Genomic DNA, 26,076 nt, shown 5'->3' with positions numbered 1-26,076 from the left:
AATATAATGAGGCTGTGGAGCACGAGTGATGTAAAATATGGAGTTGTATTTAGGCACAAGGATTGCACTTCACGTGCAGATAAGGTGTATTAATATGTGAGCACAGGGAGTGAACAAATTAGTTCACGTGCTGGGATTCAAGTGAATACTTAATTAGTAATTGAATCCTGGCACAATTGTATATATATATAGTTGTGTGTTCAAGAGCGGAGAATGGTTGTGGAGAGGAAGTAAATGAAAAGAAAATAAGTAACAATTGCTAAGCATGCTGGCTTTTAAACCAGCACAACACTTGTTATTAAGAACATAAGAAAGTTTACAAACAAGAGGAGGCCATTCGGCCCATCTTGCTCGTTTGGTGGTTAGTAGCTTATTGATCCCAAAATCTCATCAAGCAGCTTCTTGAAGGATCCCAGGGTGTCAGCTTCAACAACATTACTGGGGAGTTGATTCCAGACCCTCACAATTCTCTGTGTAAAAAAGTGCCTCCTATTTTCTGTTCTGAATGCCCCTTTGTCTAATCTCCATTTGTGACCCCTGGTCCTTGTTTCTTTTTTCAGGCTGAAAAAGTCCCTTGGGTCGACACTGTCAATACCTTTTAGAATTTTGAATGCTTGAATTAGGTCGCCACGTAGTCTTCTTTGTTCAAGACTGAACAGATTCAATTCTTTTAGCCTGTCTGCATATGACATGCCTTTTAAGCCCGGAATAATTCTGGTCGCTCTTCTTTGCACTCTTTCTAGAGCAGCAATATCTTTTTTATAGCGAGGTGACCAGAACTGCACACAATATTCAAGATGAGGTCTTACAAGTGCATTGTACAGTTTTAACATTACTTCCCTTGATTTAAATTCAACACTTTTCACAATGTATCCGAGCATCTTGTTAGCATTTTTATAGCTTCCCCACATTGTCTAGATCCTCAAAAAAATCAAGCAAGTTAGTTAGACACGATCTCCCTTTCCTAAAACCATGTTGCCTGTCTCCCAGGACCCTGTTACCATATAGGTAATTTTCCATTTTGGATCTTATTATAGTTTCCATAAGTTTGCATATGTTAGAAGTCAGGCTTACTGGTCTCTAGTTACCTGGTTCAGTTTTGTTTCCCTTTTTGTGGATCGGTATTACATTTGCAATTTTCCAGTCTGTCGGTACCACCCCAAGATCAAGATCATGCAGCAAGAGACTGCTGCATGATCTTGGTTAGCGGTTTGTAAATTACTTCTTTCATTTCTTTGAGTACTACTGGGAGGATCTCATCCGGCCCAGGGGATTTGTTTATTTTAAGAGCTCCTAGTCCCTTTAACACTTCTGCCTCAGTTATGCTAAAGCTATTCAAAATTTATTGAAAACTGGATAGGAACTGGATGACATGTGGGGCATGTTGTCAGTATCTTCCTTTGTAAAAACTTGTGAAAAGTAATCATTTAATATATTTGCTTTTTTTTTTCTTCATCTACGATTTTGCCATTTGTATCTCTTAAACGTTTAATCTCCTCTTTGAATGTTCTCTTGCTGTTGTAATATTGGAAAAACATTTTGGAATTGGTTTTAGCTCCCTTAGCAATGTTCATTTCTATTTCTCTCTTGGCCTTTCTAACTTCCTTTTTGACTTGCGTTTGCAGTTCCGTGTACTCTTTCTGCGTACTTTCTTTTTGGTCCTTTTTTAATGCTCTGTAAAGTGCCTTTTTTCGCTGAATATTTTTTTTAATTGATCTATTAAACCATTTTGGCAATTTAGTTTTACATTTAGATTTGTCTACTTTAGGGATGTAATTGTTTTGCGCCTCTAGTACTACATTTTTGAAGAACAACCATCCTTCTTCTGTGGGTGTTTTCTCTATTTTACTCCAATCTACTTCTGTTAGTCTCTGTTTCATACCTTCATAGTTTGCTTTTCTAAAATTGTAAACCTTAGCTTTAGTCACTACTTTTGGGGTTTTAAAAAACACTTCAAATGAGACCATGTTGTGGTCTGAGTTTGCCAGTGGTTCTCTGACCTCTGTTTTAGTTATTCTATCTTCATTATTTGAACAGACTAAATCAAGGCATGCCTCCCCTCTAGTCGGTGCCTTGACAAATTGTGTTAGGAAGCAGTCATTTGTCATTTCCACCATTTCTATTTCAACATTCGCGCTACCCACCGGGTTTTCCCATTTTATTTGGGGGAAGTTGAAATCCCCCATTAGTATGGCTTCTCCTTTGCTACACGCATTTCTAATGTCATTGTATAACAGATTATTGTGCTCACTGTCTGAATCTGGCGGTCTATAGCATGCTCCTATTATTATGCCCTTTGAATTTTTGTCCGTTATTCTGACCCATATTGATTCGGTTTTATTTTCTTTGTCCAGGTTTAACACCTGGGCTTCAAGACTGTTTCTTATGTATAGCGCTACCCCTCCTCCTCTTCTGTCCTGCCTGTCTTTCCTATACAGTGTATACCCACAAATACTATATTCGTCCCCATCACTCTCAGACAACCACGTTTCTGTAACACCTATCACATCATAGTTACCTGTTAGTGCAGTAGCTTCAAATTCTAGAATTTTGTTTCTGATACTTCTAGCATTTAGGTAAATACATTTAATGTCTGTCTTACCTCAGTTGTTGTTCTTGTTTTGTTTGTTGTCTGTCTGTTTTGGCCATCGCACCGTTTTGTTTTACAAAGTGTTTTGTGTATTGTTCAACTCTTTTATTTTGCAATACATGGCGCAAGAGTGCAATTCACATTTCACCTCGCAGTGCTGTGTGTTCCTGGGTCTGACATCACCACTACAGCTAGCCTGTTCACAGCCCCGTATTTGTCTTTTTGAATACATTTTTTAAACCCAGTTTTTTTTTCTTTTTCATGTTTTCATTCTTCTAAAACAAAATCTTGCTCAATGAATTAGATTTAAGAGATTTTACTTTAACTCTAGATGGTTACTCAAGTCTGGTGCTATCAGTAGCCTGCAGCAGTAATAGAGGAGACCACTGGCACCAATTCCCAGCTATGCAAATTTAATACATTCTGGGTACAAACATTACTTTTTTTTGTCCTTAGTAGTAAGCCACGATAGATGCCACTTTAGACAAGTGTACAATGAATTGCATGTTATTGCTAACAGACAAAAAAGTTTAGACTGGAAATAATCAGCTATCTGATGACCAAACACAAAGATAACAAAAGTGCAAAGGTTGAAAAGCATATATTTTCTGTGCTTTTCAAAGGGCTTTGTTATTTACTTACTGCAGAGTACTGTATTTTTCAAATTTGTAGTAGCTTCACTATCACTAAACACTATTATTTGGCACTATCAAATGGTGATAATTTGAAATGTTGAATAAATTGTGTCACATAAAAGAAATACTGAATGAAAAGGTCCCTAAACCCCTCGTGCTCTCTGCTTATTTGTTCCTATTTGGTCAAAGAGCTTGCCAGGGATGCTTCCAGCACATCTCAAAGTCTTCAGTTATTCTGAAAGGTTGTGCAAGGTTACGTAACAAATGGGATCTTCACTGCTGATGTCTTCAGCATAAGGTTTGACTTTCCAACATGTTTGCAAGCAAAAAAACTTTTGGTCAATTTGCGCGGTATGACGTGCTGATCACATTATCATGACAATTAAGAGAGAATTGGGAGCTTCTTAACTGCATGGAAACCTGCCATTGATTAACCTAGGACTGCAGTTCCTGATTTTAACATGTGTTGATGCTTTTTTTAATGCCAGTAAGGGACCCTCGGCTACTATGTAGACCGTTTGAGTATTTGTATAAGTGTGCTGGTATTATTGTTTATTTATATATATATATATATATATATATATATATATATATATATATATATATATATATATATATATATATACTGACACACACACACACACACACACACACACACACACACACACACACGGATACTTCAGCTCATTTACATATCTTCAAATTTCAGAAAATCATACAAACATTTTTATTATGACAAAAAAAGACGTAACTATTGGACCAATATGAAGTTACATTCCTTCAACCAAGCAATAAGGCTGGCTTACTCAATATTAAAATAATTTTTTTAACTTTGTTTTTTTTAATTTTTTTTTTAGATGTTTTGTTATTTTATCCATTGTATAAATGAATGTGAATAACTTTGAAAAACAATAACAGATTTTTATTTAGATTGTACTGGTGTTTGTTTTGAATGCTAATATAATTTATATTTAGTATGATGATAAATATATCAGATTACTTGTTTGATGTTCAGACTTCCAGAAAAATGTCTTGTGATCTTCCTGCTCTGCGGATTTGCGCGGACGGTTTGACGTCACCCTCCTCCCACTCGATTGATATTCATTAGGTCGTGAGCGGCGTGTCGTTGCGTGGTGACGTAGCACGGTCACTGCGGGTCCCGATTGCTGCAGCCGCTTGTCAGAGTGACGAAGATTGGCACCCAGGTAAGCTGTCACTCAAAATGTTATTTTTCCGTTCCCTATCAGTCAAACAATCTCAAAAAATCAGTCGGCCAAGTCGCAGAACGGCAGGGTAGTCAAAACTGAACCCAGTTGTTGGTGTTCGGTTCGAAAATTAAAAACATGTATTACAGAAAAATATGTCGGCTTTATTGAAAGGGGACATTTCTGGAAAAGCCACTGAGAGAATGAGGGCCTGTTCTTTTTTTCTGTTGAGCGCGGGGAGGAGGAGGAGGAGGGATAGGCAGCTGTCTTGCGCTCGATTGATAGAATTGCTGTGGGCAGGTTTTTTTTGCAATTAAAGGGACAGAAACTCGTTTTTTACTGCGTTCATATTTCTTTATAAATACAGTATTCAGAAAAAAATGTATTCGTTTGTAGGGAGAATATGAAATGTGTACTTTCTGTGGGGTTAAAAACAGCGGTCAGATCACAGACAACATTAACTAAGATTGTATTATTGGCGGTTAGCAGGAAACATGGCGTCTGTGCGTGGAAGAAGAAAAAGAACAAGCTTTAATACAGAGTAGGAGGGATTTCAAGCATTGTTGTTACACAGTGTTGATAGTACAGCAGAGCCGCGTAATTTATAAATATTTGTTTGTAGAGAAATAAGTCTAGTTGCTCGTCATGTTTAACGTAATAGACAGATAAGTTCCAAAACAAATTAATCTAAAGACAAGTAGCGAACTTTTTTTTTTTTTTTTTTTTTTTTTTTTAAACCCTGCAACGTTATGTTGGTAGATTTACGAACTATGACAATGATAAAGCATGCCTGATATTTTTTAAAAACATTTTTGACAGTATGGATGTAGTTTGACAGTCAAACCAAGGAAAAGGACATACTTTGTACATATAGCTAAACCTAAACAACTGGTATCGAATTTACTAAGTAGGTACCGGTACTTGAGTTTTGGACCCGCTTGAAAATACACGTGTTTTCAAACTAATACAAGTTTAACCACATGGAATGTGTTGCTGTTTAACTTTGGTGTGCGCTCATTATTTATTGTGTCATTGCAAATATGTAACTGTTATTAAAACTGTTCAGATGCATTATGCTTTCTGTTTTTACAAAGATAAGATGTTTCCCTTTTAAAATATTATTATTTTTAAACATTATAAACAATACAGAGGCGAGGAAATTCTAAATAATAATAGTAATAATAATAAAAATAATAATAACAATTTATGCCAAGGGTCAAGTCACCTAAACAAATTATATCATATGCCTTAAATATTATAATTACATTTTGTTTTCATATATTTATAAAGAGTTTATAATAAGTAAGATGCATATTTGTTAAATAATATCAAAGTGTAGTCGTTTGCATTTCTGGAATAAAAAACACATTTTCCCAGTATGATGAATTATTACTCCTTATCATCTACAATTATGTTATATCTCATAATTCATGAGCCAACATTCAAAGTCTTTCCAGATTCTTTCAGGGGGAGTTCAGTTGTTTCAGTATCACACTGGCCTCTTACATGTGAGTGAATAATATAAACCTTACAATGTAAATGAGAACTTCAGAAGCTTTAAGGACTTGTTACACGAGTCAGTGCGCTGGCAACATAAATTGTAGCAACGTTTTGCCAGTGACGTCACCACGGGGGATTTGACCTGTTGCACGATACAACAAACAGGCAACTCACACTGGATACAAATTGCCTTTAATCCAAGCAATATCCAATCATATTTTAGAACTACGTCATGTGGTTCTGGAATTAACAATAATTAACAGTTTGAAATGGCAGCCGTTAAACAAAAAAGGGCCATAAGTAGGGCTGGGAGTGTGTAACGGAAAATTTGGATGTAAATCACAGAGCAGTCACCCGGTCAATGCGTTCAAAATCACAGAGAAAATGACAGAGGGAGAATAACGTCACAGGGATAATAAATAAAATAACTCTTTAATAAAAGCATATTGCGGCATTGGTGCGCACAGGTTCTGCAAAGAAGGAAGAGACAAGCAAATTCAATTTCAATGTGTTGCTTTTTTATTTGCTCTGCGTAGGTGACTACGAACTAACAGTAACATTTATAAGCGCTGAACTAAGCAGAGAATAAAGACTCAAACGGGAAAGGGTAAGAGACAGCAAGTGTAACACTGGGGGTGAGAAATACACACAAGGATCAGACAAAGAGGGTGTGGGGCAGACAAGAGACGTGTACATTAAATTAAGTGCAACCGCACAACAATTAAACAACAAGTGGAACAATAATTTCAATTAAAAAGAGGAAACTGTTCAATGTATGCCCTGCAGCGAATGCTGGCAGTTAGTATAGTACACATACACACACACACACACACACACACGTACGCACACGTACAGGCACACTGAATATGAACTGTTAACATAACTTTCACAAAGTATTTAATCGAAGAGCTTAGTTTGATTCATGTTTTTTTTTTCTTCTCCAGAAAAAAAAAGGGACAGGAAGTAGTGCTGGAGCTAGTTCAAAATATGTAATTATTCATTAGAATTAATAAACGATAAATGCATTTTTTTAAAACGTGAAATTTAATGTTAAGGAGAAAAACTTTCCAATAAAATCACATACAGGTTGAACACAATTTACTGACATCCTGCAAGTCACGCACATCAGCAAACATTGCGGACACTAGAAAGACACGGAATCCGTGACGCCCGCAACCATCGTGACTAAATCCCTGCCCGAGCCATAAATGCACTTCTGTTAATGAATTTGTTAGAAGATGAAGAAAAACACAAATGCCAACAAAAGAGCATTTGGGTTAAGAAGTGGCTCTTGCAACGACAGGAAAAGGCTACTTTCACAGTTTACTGAATGAGCTTCAAAGTGACGATACAACCAGTTACAGAGTTGAGAACAAATACAATATACAGTAATATGATATATTTTATTTATTTATTGGAAGACACCATCTGTCTATCTATCCATCTATATATATATATATATATATATATATATATATATATATATATATATATATATATATATGCATGCATCCACACACATATATAATTTTTATTAAATGCAAAGTGTATACACATTACACAGGGATGTACAGAAAGCGATTTTTTTTTTTCTTTTGTCACTCATAAAAAAATGTCCTTTTATGGTTATATTACACCGTGTAACACATTTTTTTTTTTTTTTTTGTTCCTGGGTAGTAAGTGTTATTTCCTAATTGCTTATGCCTCAAAAGTATAGAAAATGGCTATTATTCCCCACAAACTTTGCTTTTGTGACCAGAACAGTGATATTTCAAAATATCACTATTTCCAATGGGAAAATCGTAAAGTATAATCAGTATAACAGTATAATCGTAAATTTAGAAAAACTACTCACTTCTAAATCTTTTGTAGTCATTTTTGTATTACTTTAGTATAAATACATGTTAATTTGGATTCATATGTTGTTTTTTTCTGACTTTATGTGAACGAAAAGACACACATTTGCCCGTTTTCCCATCAATAGTGATGTTTTGAAATATCACTGTCCTGGTCACAAAAGCAAAGTTTGTGGGGAATAATAGCCATTTTCTATACTTTTGAGGCATAAGCAATTAGGAAATAACACTTACTACCCAGGAACAAAAATTGTGTTACATAGTGTTATCACAGTGCTGCGGAGTAACAGTTTATAAAAGGTAACAAAATAAAATATGGACATCAGTTTAGCAGAGTTGCAGCAGCTATATTTGTATTCCCATATAGTTAACAATAGTTGGAACAAAGATTTTAAGAAGTTTAAAAAAAAGAAAAAGAAACTTGTTAAAAGTAACTCTTCCAGCATTGCCCAACCTTCATGAAACTCTATGAGAAGTATTTATTTGTCCTGAGTCCAGTAATTGCGGCTTTCCTGTCCATTTTAACTATTGTTTTCACTGTAGCAGACAGAATCACCTGACACACACCAGTGCTCTGATTGGATATTGCCTGGAACCTGTTGCCTGTAGTAGGATTGCTGTCCACTTAAGCAATTGCGTTGGCAGGCAGTTGCCAGAACGTTGACAATACATTGTCAGGGCTGTTACACATTATTTTGTTGAAAAATAAAAAGTACCAACAAATAGCAAATATGCCCCAAACCTGTTTTCTGAATCAACTACACACAGGCCACTTTATGTCGTGTTTGAGTCAACTGAAACGTGCTTAGTCAGATGTCACTTTAAAACACCACCTATTGAACAAGGAAACAGTTCTAAAGTTCCAACATTTGACTTTCCAAATTAACATACTTTCTCAAATAAACAAAAAGTAAATAATGAAATTCTTACCTAGATGTCAAAGCTTACACCCAATTGTTTCTAGTAATGTTGAGTTGTGGCCCTTTCTAAGAACTGAAAAGCTCAATTTTTTCAGATGGAAAAATAAAAGCACAGGTTTGATATTTGTTCCTTTTTTCCAGTCAGGCAAAACATGCATTGATCAAAAATATAAAATTTTGTACCAAGAAATTGACTAATATAATCTTTACATTTTCAAGTGTCATTGTAATGGACTATAACACGTTTTCCGTGTCCAAACAATACATGTCTTGTTAAATGTAATGAAAAAAACAAACACAGTAGGCTGCAATAATAAATCAAAGGCAATTTTAATTGTGTTTAACATAAACACTTTTCAAAAAGCAGTACATAGAAATGTAGTCCTTAAAGTTATGTGTATGCTTCAAAGTTAGAATTTAAACCAAGTACTAATATTACTGCCCAGATATTCAAAGCGATGCAAAATCCCCTCACAAAAAGTAAGTGCTTTTGCATGAAAATTATACCAATTATTTACCAATATAGCAGAAAAAGCACGAGCTACAGGTGAGTGCGCAGAATTGGAATACTACATGACAATGTAATGCAATGGAAACATTCTGCGCATTGCACACATTTGGCCTTTGGAACAATTCAAATATTTTTGTGCTTAAGCATATAAAATTTGTGCACATGCACACATTTGAATCTAATGTTTATTATCACTGGCATTAGCATGGCTAATAAGCTAAATATTTAAAGGCCATTACATAATCGTCTCCATAATCTTGACAGGTGTCACACAAGTATGAGTACGTTACCTATTCTAATTCGTTTACATTTTTTGACTTTCTTGTTCTTTGTTACAGTACCATTGTTTTTTTTTTTTCTTTTTAAGTATTAGCCATGATCCTGCTTATCAAACCGCTATTGCTCTGTGTCTGGACTGATCTGATTTTTGTAATGTGTTTTTTTGCAAGAACTGTAAGTCGCCCTGGATAAGGGCATCTGTTATAAGAAAATACATACATTAGCAACAACAATAATTAATAATCCACTACTCCAGCTGGAATCACCTGCATATATATATATATATATATATATATATATATATATATATATATATATATATATATATATATATATATATATATATATATAGCTTGACAAAACCTGGGGGGCAATTAATTCAACTTAAATAAAATGGCCTGAACGGGCAGTGGAATGTGCAAGTGTACCTAGAAGAATTGATGCTGTTTTGAAGGCAAAGGGTGGTCACACCAAATATTGATTTGATGTAGATTTTTCTTCTGTTCACTCACTTTGCATTTTGTTAATTGATAAATATGAACTATTAACATGTCTATTTTTGAAAGCATTCTTACTTTACACCATTTTTTCACACCTGCCTAAAACTTTTGCACAGTACTGTACGTATTTGCCTTTTATTCAAATACATTAAAATGTTGGCTTCTGTACATTCGGATAGGAAATTATTTGAAATTCGCATCCCTAGCATTTACCTTGTGAAGACCCCAGACCTGAATAAAATTATACCAAAGCAGTGTGCAGTGCCTGTGATGCAGAAGTTGCAGATTTCAATTTACTCATAACATTTTATGGGTATGCTGAAATCTCCAACTGTTAAGAGCAGATAACAATTAAAAATGCCTAATTAAGCTAATTAGTAACTCAATTAAGGGTTTAGTTAGTAATTGAGAGCTAAGTTGGAATGAAAACCAGAGACACGTGTCCCCAAAGCACAGGATTGAGAACCCCTGGTCTAATCAACCAAACGCACCTGTAATCACATGTGGTGTATTACGCACACATCTGCTTCTGCTAACGGCTACAAGATTTAGCTGCCAAAAAAGGACCATCAGACGGAAGCAAATGAAAGCTACAGAATTATTCAGACCACCAAAACCTTACAGGATCATTCTGTGCTTTAAAGTGCCTATGACACCGTCTGAACCATTTTTAAGAAAGGTATGACAAGTATTCCCAAATGAGATTTAAAGTTGTTGGCAGTGCGTGGCAAAGTGGTTAACAGTGTGCAGGTGCAGGTGATCAATAATCAGACAAACAACGATAATCCAGGTGCAGTGAAGGTTTAATTGTATAATCTCTACTGATGGCTAACAGCAGTAAACAATAACAATGTTAATGAAGCAATACAGCAGCATGTATTGCTTATCTATAATCCGCGGATTTGCCCGAAATAATAACAGTCCTGTTTCATTTCACGCACATGTAACACATACATAAACACCAGTCCACAGTGTTTGCTCTAGTGCTTGTGGTGAGTACAGTTATTTAGTGACAACAAAAGTGCAGTGATCCGGGTTTAGTGCTGGCCACGTTTCAAAACACAAGTTCTTGTCATTTAACGTAACCATTCACAAAGGAACAGATCACATCACTACGTCCCCTTTTTATAACCTTGGTCAATGATTGCATCTGCTCCTCCAATCCGCAGCTGCCACACCGTTTCCCGTCTGGGTCATTGGTTTCGTGTACCGTAGCACTGCCCCCTTTCTAGATAGCTGACTTCCTCCTAACCCTGGGAATAAACTGTTGTACCATTTAGTCCAGGGTATTCTGTTCCCAATACACTGCGCCCTCATAGGTCGGGAGGGAGATCTAACACCAAGAATCATCCCATCTCTTTTACATATCCCATCGTTCAGAGTGGAGCCGAAGGAACTCTCGTCAAAATCTGCTTTTCCCATTACTCCCCCCTCCCGGGAAAAATAATCTGCATTTTGGTGGTCTTTCCCCACACGGTGTACCATGTGGTACGAAGGGTATTGCTGTCCTTCTTTGGGCTTAACCACTTGAGTGGGGGGTGGTCATTGACGAGATCAAATGAATGTCCCAGCAGTCAGTATTGTAAAGAGTGACTAGCCCATTTAATGGCCAGACTTTCCGACCATGGAGTAGTTGTGCTCCTGAGGTAGAATCTTTATACTGAGGTGCAGGATGGGGTGTTCTACTCCATCTATCGACAAGACTGTACCCAAACCGACACCCAACGCATCAATGTGGAGGATGAATCTCTTAGTAAAGTCTGTAGTGAGCAGGGGCCTGGCAGAATCGCTAACAGTATCAAACACCCCCTGACATTCTCCTGACCACTTAATTGAATTTGGTGCGGTCTTTCTGGTGAGGTCAACTAAGGGATTTACCACTGTGGCATACTCGGGGATAAAGCGACGGTAATAACCGACTAACCCCAGTAGAGACCTCACCTGAGCCTTTGTTTTAGGGATTGCTGCGTCCATCAAAGCCTGAACCTTGGTGACAAGGGGTTTCACCTTTCCATTCCCCATTATAAATCCCAAATATTGTGTGTCTGTTTTGGCAATGCCCATTTTCTCAAGTTAGCTGCCAGCTAGGCTACCCTTAGAGACTGAAGAACGTCCATTATCCTAGCAAAATGCTCTCGTCAGTTGGAGCTGTAAATAACCACATCGTCAGTATACGCTGCCACATACTCACAATGTGGATGTAACCTGGTCCATTAGTCTCTGACAGGCAGTGGGCATACCATGAAGCCCAAACGGCATGGTTGTGAAATGGAGCACCCCTTCTGGTGTTGAAAATGCGGTTTTATCTCTAGAACTGTGGGTTAAGGGGATCTGCCAGTATCTCTTCGTCAGGTCCAGAGTGGAGATAAACTTTGTGGTTCCCAGTCTACCTAGAAGCTTGTTGAACCTAAGCATGGGGTAGGCATTGAACTTGACAATAGCGTTTACCTTACGGAAATCAACGCAGAAGTGGTTGGTGCCGTCCTTGTTAGCCACTATCACAATTGGACTGCACCACTCACTTCTGGAAGGCTCAGTCACCCCAGCTCTTTGCTAATGCCACTTTGTCAGTTCACCTTTTCTATAGCCCGAATCACTTCATATGGACCCTGCCATTTAGCACATTGTTTCGATTCGGAGGAAGGAAGCAGCAGCATTACTTTGTCTCCTAATCGAAAGGTTTGAATTTGTGCATTTTTGTTGTAATGCCGGTGCCGATTGAGATTGTCCTGGGCCAAAAGACGAACCAAATCCAGGCGTTCTCTCAGTAAGAGCACATGCTGCACTACAGTTTTGGACGAGCCTTTTTGCTCCTCCCACCCCTATCTCAACAGATTGAGGATGCCGTGAGGCTGTCGCTCATACAAGAGCTCGAAGGGGGAGAACCCTGTCGAACTCTGCGGCACCTCTCTCACTGAGAAAAGGTAGGGGAGAAGTGATGCCCAGTGCTTTTGCTCTTGGTTCACAAATCATCTCAGCATCAGCTTTAAGGCCTGATTGAAACATTCCACCAAACCATGTCTGTGGATGATAAACAGATGTCCTGATGGGATGTATTTTTTATATATTGTAAACTTTCTTTAACCTGTTTGACAGAAGGTAGTTCAATGATCAGTCAGGATTAGCTTAGGGATCCCTACTCTAGCCATAATCTGCAATAATTCTTTGGCAATCGCAGGTGCACTAGTGGACCTCAATGGAACTGCTTCTGGGTATCACGTTGCATAATCTCAACTCAGCGCTACTCATGCGCCAGCCTCATGACCTCAGGTTGACAAGACGGGGGAACCAATAATTGTGTTACAGGCTGTACCGTAGCTCTGCCCCCTTTCTAGATGGCCAACTTCTACCTAACACAACAGAGTTAACCCTTTGCAGTCCATTTATTCAGCGCTTGTTAGGCGCATCAGGTCCAATTTTCACACGTGTTGTTTAAAATATTTTTTCAGAATAAAACAGGTTTAAAAGGCATTGAATCGCAAAAGGCGATTCAATGCCATTTGCGATTCAATGCCTTTTAAACCTGTTACTCCAGCCAAGCCCCACCCCTTGTTTGCTGAATTTTTCACATACCTCTTTATATATGTGCAAACTGATAAATCCTCTCCTGATCAGTCGTTTTATCTCCAAACTCCTCAGTAATGCGATCTGGTTCATTATTTTATTACTATACCGTCTCAAAAAGCTCTGCAAATGTCCATAATATTCTTTGAGCGCTGGATGCAGGAGCATCTGCCTCCTTTGTTATGTCCATGTTATCTCTATAATGCATGGGGCTATGAGATACTTCCTTTTTTCGGTTTCATTTGGCTCATATCGGTCTCACTTGGGCATTGAAAGGTTTTCTCTGCTTTTTCTGGAGAAAAAACAGCTAGAGACCTGTGCTTTACGTCTTTTGGATAATGTCGGGCTGGGTCCAACATTGGACTGGAACGGGAGAATTGTAATGTCGGACCTGGTCTGACATAGGCCTGCAAAGGGTTAATATTATTTTTTATGGTTTTTGGTAAAAGTCATATTCCATGTCATGGGCTTTTTAAATTGTTGCAGTTAAGCAAATTAAAAGCACTCACCTCGTTCTTGACTTTTCTTCTATTTTGTCAGTAAAGGTTGGAGATCCTGTCTGTTATTGAGCAGCTAAGGTCTTTTATTTTATTAATTTCAATTGCACATTATTACAATGCCTTAACAGTAAGTATCAAAGTATAGAAACATTTTACTGAATTTTTAAAGTTTAATGATTCCTAAAGTTAATTTGTCAAAGTTGTACTGAATTGTATTCTTTGATGATTTTCAAAGTTTGGTATATGGTATGTTTAATTACAGTATTTCATTACCTTAACTGTAGGTGTTAAACTTTTACTGAATTGCATTAATTTAATGATTTGTAAAACTTTGTAATTTTGTATGCTTAATGTGATAGAATAGGTTACTAGCTCTATATCATCAGTAGGTACTTATGTACCTGCTTTATCATAATTGCCGTAGCATGTTTCATGATAAAAAGCGGTTCATGATCTATAGTGGTTTCACGTTTATGGCAAGCCATCAACACCACAAACATATTGACACAACGCGTAAGTAAGTGACCAATGAGAATCGGTATTTATCAACGTGTAAAGAAGACTATAATTAGACTACGCATCCTAAAAATAATGGTAAACGCCAAAACGGCCATAACGTTAAAACCCAACGCATAGTGAAATTTATGCTACGCGTAGCACAAAGAGCCTATGGGGAAAAAGTATCGTTTAGAACATGAACTCATCTCATGCATAAAATAAGCCTAATAGGAGTAGACATCCTAAGTGGAGACAGAAATGTACTGTAACAATGTTAACTAATTATCTATTCCATATTTTAAAATAATCCTGATTCGAAAGATTAATCTGCCTGGAATATTCTTATAAAAAAGGAATCGTGAAATTAAAAAAACCCCAAAAAAACCCTGTAATCTTCAATTAAAAGTCTAAGACAATATTTAAACTCCAGGAATATCTACTATTTAGCAACAGAGTTTGGATATGAGCACTTTCACTTAAAATGTGCATAATATACAAACATACATTGTAATTGGGGGAAAAAAAAATGATATAGTCCAATTCATACTACAGCTGGTAACGCAACCAAAATGATAATTATTAATACATTGGTGGCAATGTATAGTGTTAACTTATACAATAAGATGTCATACAAGAAAGAATAGTTATCTGAAACAGTTGTAATATAAAAATTTAAGTTATAGTGCCAGAGGCACTGATTCTTTTTGATCGGGTGGGATCAGCCAGGCAGAATACCAGAAGGGAAATGACCTAGACCACAATATTATGTCAGGTAATGAACATCGTTTTATTAAATACAGGTAATAACTAAGCAAACATGGCAGATCTAGAATACAAAGTCACGGCATGGGGTTTGAGCTACCCGTTAATTAAAACAGTAACTAAATAACAAGATTTCAATTTAAAACTAAAGGGCAGTGTGGTTCAATGCGATCCCTAAAAACAACGCTAAAACCAATACGCCTCCATCTCCAGCACTCCTAAAACCCAATGCCTTTTAAAATAATAAAGTTGTTTCAAAACACACATGACAGAATGAAGACCAAAAGCGCAGGCAGGGATGCACCTTTAAATTGGGTGGCTCTTTGTTTCATTTTTATATTCTCCAACCACCCGTCGAATCAGGGTCCAGTTACTAATACTATTACTCTACTCCACGCCAAACAAACCCAGGTTCACATCACACTGGACCAACGTTCCCTCTAAGCTTTTTAGATACTGAGAAAGGATCAATTATCAGTGAGAAACCTTTGGCCACGCATTAACCTTTTAAGTATATTTTTTATTGCATCATACAATTTTGAAACAGTATTCCAACACAAGTATCTCAATAATTTTACAATTTACTTTAAATACAAACAAGACATTAAATACAAACAAGACATTATTGTGGCTCTGCCTCTGATTTTGAATCATCCTCTTATCCTATGCAGCCCTGTCGGTTCTTACCATAGCTATAGACTGCATGCTTAACTGGTGGCCTGCATAAAACACTTGCCTCTGCACTGCCTTCAGTTGTAACCATCTTTAGGGCTACTAATTGTTCCATTGTTGGGAATACCAAATTCTGTTTTTCAAAAATGGCCAATTCCATTTGTTCCCATTTTTTATCAATGTATTAATAATTAAATATGGCATTTGAACATACATATAATGTTGGTAGTTAAAATAAGTAAACTCAATAAATATTTCCACAGTTTTTTTTTTTTTTTTTCAATCAGACTCTTGTTGCTGTAATAGTAAGTAAAGCACCTGAAGTCACTTCAAAACTTTCATAATGTTTGTAGACATCACTTGGCTCATTGCTGGCATTAAAATAAGCAGGAAAACCTAAGAGATATACTACAACAGTTCAGAAAACCAAATGTCAAGCACAGTTGTGAAAATCATATTTACAGTCTTCCACTAACACTGTAGTTCAGTCTACAAATAAAGTTGTTTTGAAAAGACCTGTTTAGCTTATTTCTGGCATTTATAATAACAATATAAAATATGAAACAGTTTAGTAACAGTCCAGCAATGTCATGTGAGAGTAATCCTATGTACAGTACTCCACAAATTAAGTTTAGTGGTTTACTGGCATTATAATAATAACCAGGATAAAATATGAAACACTGATAAAGGCGTGTTGACTGACTCGTTGATCTAAAAGAGGTTCACTGCTATGTATTACCCGATTGTAATTTAAGTAGCGTCCCTTTTAATGTAAACGCATAATTCATCCTCCCAATTGTTTATTTCCTAATTCTGCAGGGTTTTTTGCAGATTTAAAATGAATCGTGTTTCCAGACAGAATGTCTTTATGAAACCAACGGTGTGTAGTGTAGTGACTACATCCTTTACACAGTAAAGCGATCAATTTCCTTTAAGGATTGTATAACTAGAAAAATTGTTTCAAGTTCGTTTCTTCCTTGTCAGATATCATGATTCAATAAAGAAAAGGCCCAGGTTTAAAATAGTTAATTATAGCTTCATTAAAGGCAGGTAGCGTGGAAAGAAATAAATTAAAAAATAATGAAATACGCAATTAATTTAGCTTACGTACTCGGAAAGCTCCGCCTTGAGCGCAGTACCTTAGGTCTTAGTTTTTCAGCATAGAAGAATGCAGTGCTTTGCCATTGTTGCTGTCTTATTTGCGTTATTATTATTATTTCTTATTAATACTGGCATTATGATATTTAAGGATACTGACTCGTACATGATCACACGAATTACAGCAAAACTTATTTTTTTCTTCGTTGGAGCAGCCGCTATGTTGAGTTTCAGCAGAGACATGGAGTGAAGTCCCATGATGAATAAATTCGCAAAAAAATGAATAATAATCTGCATCATATGTCTTATTCAATTACTGTACACTTAAATGTGCATTTTTGACTAATGTACTGATTACATTATGTTTATGACTGGGCTCTGCACTAATGTGATGTGCATTTTTACAGAGGGAAATCAGAGAATCAGCTGCAAGACAGACACAAATATACTTATGTTAATGCTGTAAGAATGGTCTCAAAATAATAGGTTTACCTTGCGAGGCTGGAGGCTTGATTTGAGGTTGATATTTATGATAATAATTTGCGAAAGTTAGTAAACTGAGTGAAAAGGTTGTTGCCAGTTACTGTGAAAAATGCGCAAATTTTAGACTTAGAGGGAACGCTGCACTGGACAAGTTAATCTCTGGAATCATGAAATCAAGAACATTTATACCATGTTCTCAGCTTCTCCAAAATCAATCAATTGACACGTATGAGAGCTGCAAACAGGGGAACATTAACTAACAGAAAATAGTGTGCCAAAATAGACATGCTTAAATGTTCAAATAAAAAAACAACAACAAAAAAAAAACATTTCAATAAAAAGTGAATATAATACAATATTTAAGTCAAAAGTGCCTATTTAAATTGACATGATCAACCCCGCTACATTACGAGTTAAATTTCATACAAGAATATATTCAGTGTTATTAAAAATAATAGTTAGAAATAAAACACCAGGCAAGACATCGTAATGTAAACGTTTTTGTTGAATTATTAAAAAAATACATTAAAAAATCTTAACCTGTCTTGTTTGAATGAGAATTATAAATACGAACGGTTAATATATGTATATGTACACGCACATTATGTATTTTCTATGTAGAGTCTATCTTTTTACTCTGTGAGCAGGTCAGTGTTTTGAGCATTTAATATGCAGCCCTATAAGGGCAGTCGGGATTGGCTCATTGTGGGCAGCGTTACAAAGTACCATGTACTATACACTATACACTGATTGGCTATGTGCCAACACGTTGAATCAAAGGCATAAAATGGAAAATTGGTTATATGTTAGTAAGAAATCCACTATGCGTTGCATTTTAAAATAGGCATTGTGAAACAGTCACGTGATGAGAATGCTACCCTTTCATTGGCACTTTCACAAGACGCTGCCAAACTTTCTTACACGTTGTGTCAATACGTTTATGGCCCCGATGGCTTGCCATACACGTTTGCCTATGAGAGGATATTACGAGTGCGAAAAAAAAGAACTATCAATTAGGCATTGCACTTGGTGTTTTTTGTGTGCATTTGTATAAGACTGACTTTGTTAAAGAAGAACATTTTGGTGACGTTGGTGTTTTCGTGTTAAGACCGCCCACACAGCATTTGACAGGCTGCACAAAGTGTCAGTTTATCAACCGAGATGATTATTGGTTGTTAGTTGCTTTGAAAGTTAATTATATTCTGTAGTTACTTTGTAAAGCCCAGCCACGCAGCATTTCACAGGCTGCACAAAACGTGACAAAGTGCAGGTTTGTGAGATGATATTAAGAGAAGTAAAAATTCAAAGAACCTATGGTGCATGGCGAGTGGTTTTTGAAAAATGTGATATTATGTGATAATAAACGAGGTATGATATTAAGTGAAGTGATATAAAACGGGTTCATCTTTACTTGTGTCTGTTAACGTTATTCTATACATTGTTAAAGGTACAGTAAGTGTTATTAATACCTGTTCGATTATCCATGTAAATCGATTATACAAACCTGTATCGGTCCCAATTAGTTTGGATAATTGACTCTCTACTGCAGGGGTCTTCAACCCTGGTCCTGGAGAGCCCCTATCCAGCAGGTTTTGTAGGTGTCTTTACATCATCAGTGGCTAAAGATCTGGAACACCTGTTAGTCTTGACTAATTAAGCCAATAATTGGTTGAATTAAGTTGAAACGAAAACCAGCAGCCACAGTAGCTCTCCTGGACCGGGGTTGGAGACCCCTGCTCTACTGTATGAAGAAACTATTTACAGGAACATAAAAACAAACCAAAACAGAACTCTGGATGACGAAGCAAAAATAAGAAACATTTCTGGAGTAGACGGCTACTCAAACAACTAGTAATGCAGCTACAATTGGCTCCCTCACAACAAGGATACCATCTCAAACACTAGCCAGCCTACAGTGTTCCCCAGAAAAGTTTTATATACCCACCTAGTTCTGGATCCTCCCCTTTGGAGTAAACTAATACTAAAATAATTCAATTTAATTAATGAAGCTTCTTAACCTGATTCAGTGTTGCATATCTCTGCATCACTGATAAAATACCCTATTGATATAAGTAAATATTCCTGGTTTAAAATACATGTCATATGCATTCAAAATACTAAAAGGTATTGACTGTGTCGACCCAAGGGACTTTTTCAGCCTGAAAAAAGAAACAAGGACCAGGGGTCACAAATGGAGATTAGACAAAGGGGCATTTAGAACAGAAAATAGGAGGCATTTTTTTACACAGAGAATTGTGAGGGTCTGGAACCAACTCCACAGTAATGTTGTTGAAGTTGACACCCTGGGATCCTTCAAAAAGCTGCCTGATGAGATTCTGGGATCATTAAGCTACTTAGAACCAAACGAGCAAGATGGATCCTCTCGTTTGTAAACTTTCTTATGTTCTTAAAACTGGATAGGAACAGGTCGATATGTGGGGCATGTTGTCCATATCATCCATTGTAAAAACTAATCATTTAATATATTTTTTTCTCTTCGTCTATGATTTTGCCATTTGTATGTCTTAGACATTTTACCTCTTTTTTGAATGTTCTTTTCTGTTATAATATTGGAAAAGCTTTTTGGAATTTGTTTTAGCCCCCTTAGCAATGCTGATTTCTATCTCTTTTGGCCTTTCTAGCTTCCTTTTTGACTTGTGTTTGACTTGTGTTTGCAGCTCCAAGTACTCTTTCTGTGTACTTTGTTCTTGGTCCTTTTTAAACACTCTGTAAAGTGACTTTTTTCTCTGAATATTTTTTTTTAATTGATCTATTAAACCATTTTGGCAGTTTTGTTTTAGATTTAGATTTGTCTACTTTTGGGATGTAATTGTTTTGCGCCTCTAGTACTACGTTTTTAAAAACAGCCATCCTTTTTCTGTGGATGTTTTCTGAATTTTACTCCATTCTACTTCTGTTACTCTCTGTTTCATACCTTCATAGTTTGCCTTTCTAAAATTGTAAACCTTAGCTTTCGTCATTACTTTGTAGGTTTTAAAAAGCACTTCAAAGAGACCATGTGGTGAACTGAGTTTGCCAATGGTTTTCTGAAATCTGTTTTAGTTATTCTGTCTTCATTATTTGAAAAGACTAAATCAAGGCCTCCCCTCTAGTTGGTGCCTTGACAGATTGCGTTAGGAAGCAGTCATAAACAAAATAACAACAATATGTTTACAATTGTAGCAATATAATATAGATCACAACATAACATCAATAGATTTCAAAGCAGACGCACTTCAAACCCTCATTAATGCTACGTCTTTATCTAACACATACACATCAGAAAACATCATATTGTCATATACAGTATCTTCCCCAGTTTCAGGCACGGGTGTATAATAATAATAATAATAATAATAATAATAATAGTAATAATTATAAACCTTTATTTATATAGCGCAGTTCATGTACAATACAATTCAAAGCGCTTTACATAAAGAAAAAAACAATAATACAATAATAAACAGTAAGAAAAGAGTACAATTATAAAAACTGAAGTAACAATAAAATTCAGAATAAAACATAAAAATTAAATGGAAAAGCTATATTAAAAAGGTATGTTTTTAATCGAGATTTGAAGATTGCAATTGAAGGTGAATCTCTGATAAAAGGGGGTAAGGAGTTCCAGAGTGTCGGTTCATTAAAACAGAAAGCAGCCTCTTCCATCCTTTTACTATTCACCCTCGGAATACATAAAAGGCCAGCATTTGCAGATCTCAGAGTTCGTTCAGGCTGATAAGGAATTAGCATATCATTTAGATATTGTGGAGATAGCCCATTCAGTGCTTTAAAAACTAGTAATATAATTTTAAAATCAATTCTGTAATCCACAGAAAGCCAATGCAATGATGCCAACACAGACGTGTGAGCCCTTTTTTTTGTTCTAGTTAGCATTCTAACAGCAGCATTTTGCACTATCATAGCATGACTTGTAAGTCCAGAAAATAAGGCGTTACAGTAATCTAATCTAGAAAAAATAAAAGCATGTACTAATTTCTTTGCATCATCCAAGAACAAGAATGATCTAACTTTTGCAATGTTTCTTAAATGATAGAAGGACATAAGAACATAAGAACATAAGCTAGTAGACACTCTAGTAATGTATTTTATATGTGGTTCAAAGGGAAGTGCAGAATCAAAAATAACCTCCAGTTTTTTCACTTCAGATTTTACATTTGATTTTAGATTAGAAGCTAAAAGACTTCTGTCTTATCAGAATTTAACTGTAAGAAATTCTGCGACGTCCAGCTTCTAATATCGGCTAGGCATTTGAAAAGGACATTGATAGCTGTTGTGTCACCTGGTTTAACAGATATATAAATCTGTGTGTCATCTGCATGGCTGTGGAAATTCACCCCATGTTTACGAATAACCGCCCCGAGTGGCAGCATGTATAAAGAAAATAACATGGGACCAAGAATGGAACCCTGCGGAACACCACATGTAATATTAGCTAGTCCAGATGTTGATTCTCCTAAGGCAACAAAATACTGTCTATTCATTAAATAGGATATGAACCAGTTTAGGACATTACCAGAAGGGCCCACCCATTCTCTTAAGATGATTAATTAAAATGTTGTGATCCACAGTATCAAAAGCAGCACTCAGATCTAAAAGGATCAGTGCAGATAAACACTTAGAATCTATACTTACATGTAGATCATTTACCACTTTGACAAGTGCAGTCTCAGTGCTATGGTTAGTGCGAAATCCTGATTGAAATTTCTTGAAGATGTTATTATTTCCAAGGAAACTATTAATTTGTTTAAAAACGACTTTTTCTAGTACCTTTGATAAAAAAAGGAAGGTTTGAAATATGTCTAAAATTACTTAGAACTGAACTATCCAGATTCGATTTCTTAAGTAAGAAATCGAATCTGGATAGTTTTAATACTAATTACATTTTTTAATACTAATTACATTTTCAGTACATGCACCCCGGGTAAAAGAGAAAACATTTTTTTAAAGGGGGACAGTTACTATTTTTATAGGATGCACTGATTGTTTAATCTGCTTAGGTAACTGAGACCCAAACAATGGTCCACTGAGTCACAGATTGTTACAGTAATATCCAATGTTTTCTGTTACTCTTAGTAGCCCTTTCCAATTTGGGCGGAGACCATCTATTTTGAAGAACCCCGGTCTCTCCCAAAAACTATCCCAATTATCGATAAAACCCATTTTCTCAGATGTACACCATTTGGATAACCAACTATTTAGGGAAAATAGTCGACTAAATGCTTCACATCCTCTGTTAGTAACAGGTAAAGGTCCAGAGAAAATTACATTCTGACATAATGACTTAGCCTTTTGATACAGTGAAATGTATTTTTTCTTTAGAATCTCAGATTCTCTGAATCCTGTATCATTTGTTCCAGCATGAGTGATTAGTGTGGAAATCTGATTGTGATTTTCAGGTTGGCCTCAATATCAGAGGCCATTGCTCCTGGTAAGCAACATAATGCCACCTCCTGAGAATTTCTGAGGGTTAGGTTGACATTTCTAATAATAGAATCTCCCACTATGAGCATCTTGTTGTAAGGTGTCTCACAGTCCTCGTGTTGGTGAAGAGTTTGAAATCTTTTCCCAACTTCATCTGAAACATCCTCTAAGAGTGACTCATTTTTTTTGGAGGTAGTGGGCTCCTGATTGACTAGGGGCCCATTCTCTCCAATGTCCTCTGAACTGTCAGAGTCCAGATCAGTAACTAGTAAGGGCTGGTACTGATTGGACATGGCAAGTTCTGGAGAAGTCGCCCCTGTGCGGCATGCTCCTCCTTCCTGTCTGTTTTGGCCAACAGTCACCCATCTATCTCTCTCTGTCTGGTTGGAATCTCTCCTCCCTACTAGTGGCGTGCACACAATCTTTCTGTAGGTGTTTATTAAGTCTGCTAATTCTGCTAAATCTTCATTGAAGTACATGTCAGCCAATTGCTCCTCAAGGCCACTTATCCTGGATTCCGGGTGTTCTGTTAGTTGACATTGTTTACAAACAAAATCCCCTTGGAAATCTTCCTCTGAAAAGTCAATCATTCTGCAAACAATACACTACAATAGCCAAATTTTTTACAGTTTTGTTTTCCTTAGCCACTCAGTTGGAATATTAACCTATAGATTATGTTAATATTAGAAACCCAGGAATAAAATAATAAACAATTAAAATGCACAACAAACAATAGTAGCAAAATAATAAAATAAAATTAAAAATAAAGTTCCAGCCTTGCTTTTCAAGCGGTAAAACAGTCACTGAGTAGCTGTAGATGGTGGATTACAGGTCGCTGTAAGCCAGAGCTTTCCTGCCACCTGAAGCTGAAGGATCCTGGAAATAGAGGGGTGGATGGAGGTGGATTGCAGGCCTCTGCAAGCCCAGAGCTTTCCTTTCACTTGAGGCTGATGGATCCTGGAAATTGAGGGGTGGATGGAGGTGGATTGCAGGCCTCTGCAAGCCCACAGAACATAAGAAAGTTTACAAACGAGAGGAGGCCGTTCGGCCCATCTTGCTCGTTTGGTTGTTAGTAGCTTATTGATCCCAGAATCTCATCAGGCAGCTTGTTGAAGGATCCTAGGGTGTCAGCTTCAACAACATTACTGGGGAGTTGATTCCAGACCCTCACAATTCTCTGTGTAAAAAAGTGCCTCCTATTTTCTGTTCTGAATGGCCCTTTGTCTAATCTCCATTTGTGACCCCTGGTCCTTGTTTCTTTTTTCAGGTCAAAAAATTCCCTTGGGTCGACATTGTCAATACCTTTTAGAATTTTGAATGCTTGAATTAGGTCGCCGCGTAGTCTTCTTTGTTCAAGACTGAACAGATTCAATTCTTTTAGCCTGTCTGCATATGACATGCCTTTTAAACCTGGAATAATTCTGGTTGCTCTTCTTTGCACTCTTTCTAGAGCAGCAATATATAATTTATAGCGAGGTGACCAGAACTGAACACAATATTCAAGATGAGGTCTTACTGTACAGTTTTAACATTACTTCCCTTGATTTAAATTCAACACTTTAACCTTTGACCTAATACTGATCCCTGTGGTACATCACTGGTTACCACACTCCATTCTGAGGTTTTTCCTCTATTAAGTACTTTCTGTTTTCTACATGTTAACCACTCCTTAATCCATGTACATGCGTTTCGTTGAATCCCAACTGCGTTTAGTTTGAGAATTAATCTTTTGTGCGGGACTTTGTCAAAAGATTTCTGGAAATCTAAATAAACCATGTCATATGCTTTGCAATTATCCATTATCGATGTTGCATCCTCAAAAAAATCAAGCAAGTTAGTTAGACACGATCTCCCTTTCCTAAAACCATGTTGACTGTCTCCCAGTACCCTGTTACCATATAGGTAATTTTCCATTTTGGATCTTATTATAGTTTCCATAAGTTTGCATATAATAGAAGTCAGGCTTACTGGTCTGTACTTACCTGGTTCAGTTTTGTTTCCCTTTTTGTGGATCGGTATTACGTTTGCAATTTTCCAGTCTGTCGGTACAACCCCTGTGTCAAGAGACTGCTGCATGATCTTGGTTAGCGGTTTGTAAATAACTTCTTTCATTTCTTTGAGTACTACTGGGAGGATCTCATCCGGCCCAGGGGATTTGTTTATTTTAAGAGCTCCTAGTCCCTTTAACACTTCTGCCTCAGTTATGCTAAAGTTATTTAAAACTGGATAGGAACTGGATGACATGTGGGGCATGTTGTCAGTATCTTCCTTTGTAAAAACTTGTGAAAGTAATCATTTAATATATTTGCTATTTTTTTTTCTTCATCTACGATTTTGCCATTTGTATCTCTTAAACATTTAATGTCCTCTTTGAATGTTCGCTTGCTGTTGTAATATTGGAAAAACATTTTGGAATTGGTTTTAGCTCCCTTAGCAATGTTCATTTCTATTTCTCTCTTGGCCTTTCTAACTTCCTTTTTGACTTGCGTTTGCAGTTCTGTGTACTCTTTCTGCGTACTTTCTTTTTGGTCCTTTTTTAATGCTCTGTAAAGTGCCTTTTTTCGCTGAATTTTTTTTTAATTGATCTATTAAACCATTTTGGCAATTTAGTTTTACATTTAGATTTGTCTACTTTAGGGATGTAATTGTTTTGTGCCTCTAGTACTACATTTTTGAAGAACAACCATCCTTCTTCTGTGGGTGTTTTCTCTATTTTACTCCAATCTACTTCTGTTAGTCTCTGTTTCATACCTTCATAGTTTGCTTTTCTAAAATTGTAAACCTTAGCTTTAGTCATTACTTTTGGGGTTTTAAAAAACACTTCAAATGAGACCATGTTGTGGTCTGAGTTTGCCAGTGGTTCTCTGACCTCTGTTTTAGTTATTCTGTCTTCGTTATTTGAAAAGACTAAATCAAGGCATGCCTCCCCTCTAGTCGGTGCCTTGACAAATTGTGTTAGGAAGCAGTCATTTGTCATTTCCACCATTTCTATTTCATCCTTCGCGCTACCCACCGGGTTTTCCCATTTTATATGGGGGAAGTTGAAATCCCCCATTAGTAT

General features: G+C 36.6%; 1 protein-coding gene across 2 annotated transcripts in view; it reads left to right on the top strand.

Annotated features, from left to right (window-relative positions):
- Positions 1–4,162: 4,162 nt before the first annotated feature.
- The window catches only part of LOC121327925 (homeobox protein PKNOX1-like), a 109,419-nt gene continuing 87,505 nt past the window's right edge, over positions 4,163–26,076 (top strand). Inside the window, exon 1 of one of the 2 annotated variants that reach the window (XM_041272280.1) lies at positions 4,163–4,430. The gene's annotated coding sequence lies outside the window, so the exon portion shown is untranslated. The remainder of the gene's footprint in view (positions 4,431–26,076) is intronic. The other variant, XM_041272278.1, reaches the window with a different exon arrangement.

Source organism: Polyodon spathula, chromosome 15 (assembly GCF_017654505.1).
Source record: "Polyodon spathula isolate WHYD16114869_AA chromosome 15, ASM1765450v1, whole genome shotgun sequence".
Classification (NCBI taxonomy): domain Eukaryota; kingdom Metazoa; phylum Chordata; class Actinopteri; order Acipenseriformes; family Polyodontidae; genus Polyodon; species Polyodon spathula.
Note: the sequence above shows the minus strand (reverse complement) of the source record. Positions and strands in the feature narration are given on the sequence as shown.